Source organism: Parasteatoda tepidariorum, chromosome 7, assembly GCF_043381705.1.
Source record: "Parasteatoda tepidariorum isolate YZ-2023 chromosome 7, CAS_Ptep_4.0, whole genome shotgun sequence".
In the NCBI taxonomy this organism is placed as follows: domain Eukaryota; kingdom Metazoa; phylum Arthropoda; class Arachnida; order Araneae; family Theridiidae; genus Parasteatoda; species Parasteatoda tepidariorum.
Window position 1 is genome coordinate 36,776,584 of NC_092210.1, and position 10,484 is coordinate 36,787,067.

Genomic DNA, 10,484 nt, shown 5'->3' on the forward strand with positions numbered 1-10,484 from the left:
AGTACTTAGTGGATTTCAGAATATTGAAATATAGAATTCAGAAAATCAATTTTAAATTTTATTTCTGAAAAAAATATTAGCACAGCACTATTTTAAACTTTGTCCCTAGTGTTTCGCATCATTCCCTCACAACAATGTTCTTATCACCTGCAATCTTCTTAGAATAAAAATATTTCAATAAAAACTATAGCAGTTAACAACTGGCATCATAGAATAAAATTGCAGTATGTTTCCATTTTCAACTTAAAGAAGCTTTGCTGTGGAATAAATTTGAATGAATCAAACCAGGTAAAATTTTTTACATTTGTCATTCCCTCATGTCATTTTTTACAGTAAAATAAAATACAACTTCATCGAGAAAGTGGATATGTTGCTTTCTTGTATGAATATAATTGTATGTGATTGACTTCAGAAATTAATTTTATTAATTAAATTTTATTAAATTTGTCATTCCCTCACTAGTGTATAAAGTGAGGGAATGACGCTGAAGTGAGTGAATGATTCAAGATGAGTATATTATTAAATTTTTTTTTTGTTTAATCGTGCCAGCCAATTTTATTTCCCAAACCTGTAAAAACTATTAAGTATATAAAACTAAATTATAAAAAATATTAGATATACTTAGTATGTTATCATTTTCAAACTTTAGGTAGATGTAACTTACACTGGTGTGCAAAACTTAAGCAACAAGTGGTTTTTCGGCCACAGCTCCCCAACAAAGTATTAAATAGCCATGAAATTGCAGTATAATATGCACGTAACTCAGTAGAAAGATTATTTGTATGCAAATTTTAGAATTAAAACGTCGTAGGTGATGAAAGTGTTCGTAAACCTTGTGGGTCGGCGAGCGCAGTGCAAAGCTGTGATAAAAGGATAAAGAGCACCGTAGTTAAAGAAATTCGCTGCAAGTGCAAGTGATTTGTTTTGTGAAACATGTCTTCAAGAAATCATTTAAACGACTTTACTCGAGGAAGAATGATTGTGAAGCTTGAGGAGAGGAGTGTGACCTGTGTCGTCGAAGAGTTCGGGATCAACAAAAGTGTTGTTTCTCGTGCTTGAAATGCCTTTAAAACTACTGGTACAGCTGTTCGGAAAGATGGTGGTGGCCGTCCAAGGAAAACAACACCAAGAGAATACCGTTACATAGTCCCCCAGGCGAAAAGAAACCGTTTTCAGTCAGCGAGCGCCATACCTCAGCAACTGTGCACAGCCACAGGACGACAAGTATCAAGATTTACAGTGGCCAGACGCCTCCACAAAGGTGGCTTATTTGCTAGACGTCCTGAACGCTGCATACCTTTAAAAGTTAGCCATCGGCGGCACCGTTTAGAGTGGTGCAGAGAACACGAAACCCGGACACCTCATCAATGGAGTCGCTTCCTCTTCACAGATGAGAATCGTTTTAGTGCTACAAGCGATTCTCAACGTCAGTTGATATGGAGAGAGGTTGGAGCTCGATCTCATCCCAATAACATCGCGGAAAGTGATCGTTACGGTGGTCCTGGAGTTGTCGTTTGGGGTGGCATTATGTTGACCGGGCGGACTGAGCTTCAGATCTTCGACCGAGGTTCTGTAACTGGAGACCGCTACTGCAATGAGGTAATCCTACCCGATGTGCGTCTGGTCCGAGGGGCCATTGGACCAGACTTCATTTTTATGGATGACAATGCCCGGCCACATCGTACTGCTAATGTTCAAGAGCTACTGGAAAGTGAAGATATCACACGAATGGATTGGCCAGCTTACTCTCTAGATCTAAATCCCATAGAGCATGTGTGGGATGCATTAGAGAGACGTCTTGCGACACGACAGTATCCTCCCGGTAACACCCATCAGCTGAAAGATGCGTTAAAGGAGGAATGGAGACGTGTACCCCAAGAACTCCTGGATAATCTGGTGCTTAGCATGGAGAGACGATGCCAAGCAACAATTACAGTAAGGGGAGGGCATATCCCACACTAGGGAACATCTGCCAGTTGTACTTACGCTTCTTCAGGCAATCATGTGTAACGCCACTATATGTCAAATAAAGCCTTTTTTTGTTCCATACCCTACTTTAAGCTTTATATTCATTTCAGCGCCATTATTCTTTTACCATCGTTTAAGTACAAAATAATGTATATCATATTAAAATTTCATGTCAAACGGATGATTTCTTGTAGAGTTATGACAAAAAACGCACTTGTTGCTTAAGTTTTGCACACCAGTGTAGAGAAAAACATGTATTAAAATAAAATATCATTCCCTCACTATTAGTGTCATTCCCTCACTTTTTAAATAGTGAAATTAATTAATTTATTTATTAGTTAATTTAAAATTAATTAATTAATTTATTTATTTATTAAATTAATTAACTTATTTATTAAATTAATTAATTATTAATTATTGTAAATTGATTAATTATAAATTAATTATTTAAAAAATTAATTAATTTAAATATTAAGTATAATTTATAGGATATATACTTTCTTTGTAATGCCATTACATATTTCTATTAATATAAAAAGTTTTGGAGCTTTTTATTCACTTTACTGTTTTGGGATTTTATGAATTGAAAAATGACAGTTTTCGTGAGAATGACCCATATATATATATATAATGAATTATCTGAAACAGGGAAATAACTTACACAATACTGTTTGCACTATGCCAAAATTGTTCTCAATTGCAATATTTTAGTTAAGTTTTCAGAATTAATATCTTTGCAATGTAAATGTCCAAGAAGTTCTAATGATATGGCCACTGTTTTTTAAGAATTATTATATCACAAAAACTGTGGTCAAGAATATCACCCTTAATGACACACCATATTCAATTATACCTAATTTTAAAGACAAATGCATGAAAAAATCAAAACACGAATTAATATATTTTATAAATTACTATTTTGATACATGATTAGCTAATTTTTCAATATGATATTCCAGTCAACAATTTTTCGAGACTTAACTGTCTTTAGACAAGGGAAAAAATAATAATATACGTTAAACAAAATAGAAAAGTAAAACTTTCAGCTACGAAGTAAATCATAACAATCGCAACTTGTGTCTCGACCGTTATGAACAGCTGTTGTTTGGATGGTAATAGTGAAAGAAAATTATTGTTTCCTTAGAATAGATCCTAGTCCAGTTATGTGAGTTGTTCAATTTGTTTATTAGTTTTCGGTATCCTTTGCTCACTGTATTTTACACTTTCACAAGGAAAAAACAAAGAAACTTGCTACAATACTGTTTCAGTATTCACGGTATTATTGTTTGGTGAAGTAAAATGTATTTCGCTGAGGCATTAGATTTCCTCTTTTCCTTGGCGGATGTAAAACGAGATGAATCTCTTCCTGTCTATGAAGATATTTAACAATAGCGCTTGCTACAGTGAGTTATTTCTTCAAAAATTTACCTTTTACTGACTTATCTTTGAACTACTCCTGTGCAGAAAAGCTTTGATCTATAAAATACTTTTATGATAGTTCTAAAAGTACTTGTTTTATTTATATTAATCACTTATTTTTTAAATGTTTCATTTAAAAATGGATTAATTCTCTAATGCTTTTAATGGTAATGGTTTTAATATCTCTAATCGTATTTAACAATAGGTCTTAAAACAAAGAGTTAGTTTTCTAAAAATGTTTAACTTTTGATTCCTTATCTTGCACCAGTACCGAAAAACTTTTATCTACAAAATGCTTACATAATAGTGCTAAAAGCTCTTATTATTCAGAACTCATTAAGGGTAGATTAATCTCGTCTTATCTCCAATAGAAGATCCACATTCAAATATTTTATTTCAATTTATGAGCGACGTTGAACAGTCGATCCTGATCTAAGTTTACGATTATCAATGCTCCACTCTGTTGTTTTGAATTCTTGAACCCAACTCCGAAAACGAGAGAATTTCTAGATCAAGAATTGGAACGAACTAGCCAAAGCGGAGGACTGTTTGATGGAACTAATTCTCATTTGAGTTATCTGGAGAGGAAAACCCCGAAACCTCCAGTGGTTAGCCCAATTGAAAGAGAATTCTAATTCTTAATCCTTCTAGCACTGATTATATTTTGCATCAGCACTGTGGTCGGTGTTAGCTAGGAGCAGAATTTGTATCAACGAGGAATATCTAAGATTCGAACCTGGGATACCTTATTGGAAGGTGAAAGCTCTATCTCGTGAGCTACCGCAGCTGTTACTTCCTAATTTAATTTCACTTTATAGCCGGTGTTTGGCAGCCGATCCAATTCTGAGTTTACAACTATCAATGTACAATGTCCATAGCCTCGTAATTTCGAACTTAACGCAAAAGACAAGTAACTCAGTGGGAGCCGTCGTAGCTCCAGATATTGAGCGCTAGTGTCTCAATGAGGTAAACCGGGTTCAAATCCCAGAGATGGTTGGCCAATACGAATTTTGATCCCGGCTAGCATCAACCACAGTGCTGACGTACAATATCCTCAGTGGTTGATGGATCATGAGTTAGAGTCCCTTTGAGTAAACGAAAATGTGGGTTGGTTCCACCAAAAAGTCCTCCACGAATGCTTATTTCTCCCAATATTTGATACCATCCCTTATCTTCTGCATTGGGTTCAAATTGCAAGAACATTGGTAGTTGTAAAATCGAAATTGGGTTGACTGCTCAACGACGATTATGAATAAAAAAGGTAACTCCTGGATCAAGCATTTGGTTACATTGAGAGGAAAATCATGAAAACCTCCCGTGGTTAGTCCAATAGCAAAGGGATTCTTCCACATGATCCATTTTGGATATTAACGTGTGTACGGTGGACACTGTGGTCGGTGCGAGATGGGTGCCGAATTCATATTGATCAGCCATCGCTGGGATTCGAGATGGGCTACCTTAGTGGTTATCTCCTAGCTGTGCTCTTTCGGAAATGCCTCTGGTATTTAAGTGATCTACAACTTTGAGTATGTGGTCTCTATGCTCTGCTTCTGAAAAATTGAGCCTTTTTTTCCAGTATGTGATTCTGAAGGAATGATGGAACAGGCACCATTTTTTCCAATGTTGGTCTCTTTGCGGGTATAAGAGGCTTGCAAGAGACTTCCTTGGGCAATGGAAATGACTCTGGTTTTTTATTTTTCGTTTTATTGTTGTTGTTGCTTATCCTCATCTGGCCAGACGAAGTTAGACCAAATCTATGTACCCGTTGATCTGAATGAAATCGAAGATCAAAAGAGAAGTAGAGTAGATGTCGTTTTATAGTTCAATGTAAAATTTTGCCTAAGGTTTGGAATTTGAAAAAAAAGCGAAAAAAAAAGGAAAGGGAATACAACCTACATTGTTGAAAATCGTAAACGATTTTCAACAATAGGCCTTAAATCTGTGAGTCATTTCTCACAATATTTCACAGGTGCCTGCCTTTTTAGCTATACAAGTATTGAAAATCTTTTATGTACAAATGCTTACATAATAGTGCTTATTTTCCAGAACTCCAGTTTCTAAGCTAAGTATGGCCACATGGTAAAACTTACACATGAAAACTCATAATACTGCTTTAAAACTTACACATAAAAACTCATGATACTTATTTAAAACTTCCACATGAAAACTCATGATAATCATTCCAAACTATGAGCAAACAAATAATTTACTATCGCTCCTTTCATTACAGGTAACACCAAGTGTGGAATATTATTGGATAACATTTCCAAATTGTATGAGAAGCATTTTAACTTTTAAATGTCAAAATTATAAATGAATTAGGGAGATTACAAATCTTTTAATGTCTCCTAAATGGGTTACAACGACGCAATATCAAATAATAGAAAAGGAACTTTATTCAAAGTAAATTGCGAATACAATGCCCTAATAATGTATAAAAAATCTAGATAATATATCATAGCTCAAGTTTAAGATCTAAATTCACAATTCTTGAAAGCTGGAGAAAAGATGTGAATAGTGATGCTATTTTTGGCTCGCGTTCTATGGTATGGAATAAACTGCAGGGGTTTTATTTCCCTCGGCTCGCCTAAAGCCATTTGTCGTTAAGAATTCAATAAAAGGGGATAAATGATATGTTGTGTCTATATAAAAGCTTGAAATATTTTTCTATGTCTCCAAAAAATACTTTTCTATGTGACTAAAAGCAGGAATGATAAAAATCAGTAAAATTTTATGTTTACCTTCTACATTATCATTTTCAAAAATTCCTTCTTTGTAAAACAGGTGGGTTGAAAAAATATTTAAATGCTTTTTCTCCATTGAAAGCATTGACATATCATCACAAGTTTCCCAATTCTTAGAAAAGCTTTCTAATCAAAACAGTTTTTCCTAATGTAGTAATAGGAATTGATACAAACAATAACTTAGCAATAATTCCTTTTCTGTGAAGCAGATGGGTAGAAAAATACTTAAATGCCTTCTTATAACTGAGAGCCCCTACATATAACGACAAACCTTTCAATTCTTTGAAAAATTTTTTAATTAAAAATTATTTTTCAAAATATTCAAAGGGATTTGAGGTCGACATTAACTATGCAAGGGTTCATTTCCTTTGAAATAGGTGGGTGGAAAAAATATTTTAATGCCTTTTTACAACTGTGGGCAACCACACATAATAACAATTTTGCATTTCTTAGAAAAGCTTTCTGATCAAAATAGTTTTTCTTAATGCAGTAATAGGAATTATTATAAACATTAGCTTTGCAATATTTCCTTTCATTTTGAAGCAGATGGGTTGAAAAAAATACATAAATGCCTTCTTATAACTGAGAGCACCCTCATATAACAACAAGGTTGTCAGTTCTTAGAAAAACTCTTTAATCGAAACAGTTTTTAATAATTTAACAGAGAGAATTGATACAAATATTACCAATAATAGAATTCCTTTTATTGAAGTAGGTCAGTAGAAAAAGTACTTATACACCTTCTAACAACTGAGAGCATCAATATAAGATTTGATACAAATATTACCTTTGCGAGAATTCCTTTTCTGTTAAACAAGTGGGTGGAAAAATACTTTTCAGACTTCCAACAGCTGATAGCCATATTCTAAGATATTTTTTGTCTAGTTAAAGAGGAATTTAAAATCAACTTGGAACACGTGGAGCGTTATATGAACGTTTAAGTAAAGATGGCATACAATTTTCATAAAATCATTCAAACAAAATAAAAATATATAAATTTGTTATCTGAGTGCATAATAACGTAGTTCCAATGTAAAATATTTCTTAAAAACTTAGTAATTACTAAAAATTACTGAACTGTTAGACTACATGTTAAATTATAAAAGTGATATTTATACTAAAATATAATTTCCTTAAAAAAAAGAAAACAATTTGAAAATTTCAGCTTTTTCCATATTCAAATAATTTATTAATAGTTGATTTTGAAAATTAAAGAAATTTGAATGATGATGAACTGTTTTTCTTAAGTTTAAATTATTGCAAATAAGTCCAAATTTGAAAAATTATTTCTAGAAAGTGAGCCTAGAGTGTTTGGAAGATTTAACATTTCACGGTGTCTCATAGTCAACACCGATGTCTCATAACCATTAATTATTAAAATGCCAAACATAGTATTTTCTACTTATTTTGATCTAAATTATTGTGAAATAATGAAAAAGTAAGAAAAATATGTTTAATAAAAATTCTACGTTAAGGGCTTAAAAGTATGATTGGCTTTTTATAAGCCAGTTAATTCAAGATGATTCAACTTCAATATTTAAAACTTCAATCGCAATTTCAAAAATTTTCCAATTTATTATTTTTAGGATTATTACTTTGAGAACTTAACTCAAAATAACTTTATAATATTTTATATAAATCATAATACTAATGTGAAATTATTCAAAATATTCATAATATCCATATTCATCATTATTCCTTACATTCATATTCATTATTATTCTAAATTTCCAAATTTATTATTATTTATAATATCTATATTCCTTATTCATAATGTTCATGTTTTCATTCATAATAATATTGATAAATATTCGTAATATTTATATTCTTTATTATTCATAATGTTCATTTTACTTAATTCAAAATATTCCTATTCATAATCATTTCTAATATTCATATTCATTATTATTCAAAATATTCATATTTATTATTATTCATAAAATCCATGTTCATTATTATTCCTTACATTCATATTTTTTATTATTCAAAATATTCATGCTCATTATTATTCATGATATTTATATATAATATTATTCATGATATTCATATTGATCAGTTAATAATATTCTTATTCATTAATTTCTAATATTCATACTCCTTATGATTCATAATATTTATGTTCATATTTATAATATTAATATTGATAATTATCCGTATTATTCATTATTATTCATCATTCATGAAAGCCATTATTATTCATGATATTTATATATAATATTATTCATGATATTCATATTGATTAGTTCATAATATTCTTATTCATTAATTCATAATATTCATATTTATTAATTCATAATATTCACATCCATTTTTAATCGTATATATATATATATATATGATTTAAGCGAAACGTTAAAAATATTAAATTTGACGCCGTGAAGTTAGGAAACTTATCTAGCAGAAAACGCATCATTAAATTTGTTTTTGTCAGGTGCATGAATAACGATTGATTCCCAAAACTATTTAAATAATTTTGATGAGCGTCGTAGGTATCTTTTGAATCACTACCTTCGATCCCAGTCAACACCAAACAATCACGAGGTTTTTAACTCCGTTGTGTTTTCTTTCAAAGATAAGAAATACATCGCTTACAAACTTTAAAGTTTATGTCACATGTTTTGTTTTTGGCCAAATTCTTTCAAGAATTAATAAAATTTAAAAACCGGAACACTTTTAAAGATAGTGAGGATGAAAGTGAACGTCGCTTCTCTTGATAAGATTGAGTTTTGAGGAAGATTTAAACATTTTACTACATTGTTGTCGTTAGAAAGTGAGACATTTTTCGAACAAATGGTTTCTATTTAAAGATAATCTTTCAGAATAAATCGGTTTTCGAATATAAAGGTAATGAAATGTTTTGTGTTTAAGATTAAATTCTTTTTTTATTTGTTCGCTTTGGTTGTTTGCGTAGAACTATAAAATCAATTTTCTTTTATTACACTATGTTACTTTAAAATGAGTTCTTTTCTTGCTTGTTAATACTTTATTATTCAAAACTTTTCATTCTCTTTCTATCTAATACTTTTACGATGAGAAAATTAAACTTTGGTTTATTTTTGGGTTACAATAAACTTTACATTTTCGGATATTTTATAGTGTGTTCATAAAACATAACATCATTTAGATTGGCTGCAAAGTAAGTAATGTTTTAAATTTGATTTCTCGTGACTATTCTTCAACTTGAAATCAAACGAAGTTTAATTTAACATCTTATTCAGGCCACTGCAAATCAAGACATTGTGGTTCAAGTTATTGTTTTTAGTTCCCTATTCTCTTTCTGTCTTCTTACAATTTCATGATGATAAAATTAGGCTTCGGTTTATTTTTGGGTTATTATAAATGTTGGATTTTCAGAAATTTTATTGTGTGAAACATGGCATATTTAAACTTGTTGCAAATTGCTATTTGAAATTTGATCACTCCATGCTATCCTCCAACTTATCGATGCTACCCTCCATCTTATCCTCCAACTTCACTTGATGCTATATCCTCCAAACACGGTTCAATATAACACCATATTCAGGCCACTGCAAATCAAGATATTGTAGATCACGTTATTATTTTTATTGAACGTTGAACCAATTTTTGCTTTTATCTAATAGTTTGCTTGAAATAAAAAATACATAAATAATTGAACATTAATAAATAATTGATTCAAAACAATTAAAGGAATAGAAATTTATTCAGCAAAATTTCTTTAGCTATAAAATTTCCCTACATTCTGCTTGAACAGATTACATTGTCGTAGGCCCGAAGCTCCACTAAAGATTTGAACATTTTATATAGCCGAAGAGTTTTCAAAATTTCGATTGCAAGATTACCCCCTCACTCTCAAAAAAGCAAATAAAAACGTAGTAATTATTTAGAGAAACATTGCGAAATGAATTACAATTAGAGCATGTAATACTTTTAATAAAATTTGTTCTTTAAAAGTTGTTTTATTTCGTTAAGAATAAAGTTGACAAGTTAGTTTCTGAACTATTTATACATTAAATTTTATTTCAAATAAATATGTAATATTTATATTTGTTACTAGGAAATAATTTTTCGTTATGTAAGTTAAAATTTTTATTCATTCTACTTTTGAAAAATGCATTGAAATTTTGTCAAATGCAAGCAGAAAAAAATAGATTATTTCGGGTATATTTAAATTGTTCGAATAACTGCTCTCAATATTATATTTTGATAAATGTGTAAAAAAATAGATGAAAATATTCGAAATGATGAGTTAGTTATCGTATTATATGAGTTAGTTATCTAATCTTATAAATAATTGATATATATGATATTATAATGGGACGTGACAAGTTAAAATATGTCAAGTAGTTGTGTGCGTTTCAATATATATATATA

The 10,484-nt window shown here is 30.7% G+C and overlaps 1 protein-coding gene across 1 annotated transcript in view; it reads left to right on the top strand.

Moving 5' to 3' along the window:
* Positions 1-8,712: 8,712 nt before the first annotated feature.
* LOC107455620 (ras-related protein Rap-1b-like) overlaps positions 8,713-10,484 on the top strand; it is a 92,078-nt gene continuing 90,306 nt past the window's right edge. The window contains exon 1 of the mRNA XM_016073247.3: positions 8,713-8,975. The gene's annotated coding sequence lies outside the window, so the exon portion shown is untranslated. The remainder of the gene's footprint in view (positions 8,976-10,484) is intronic.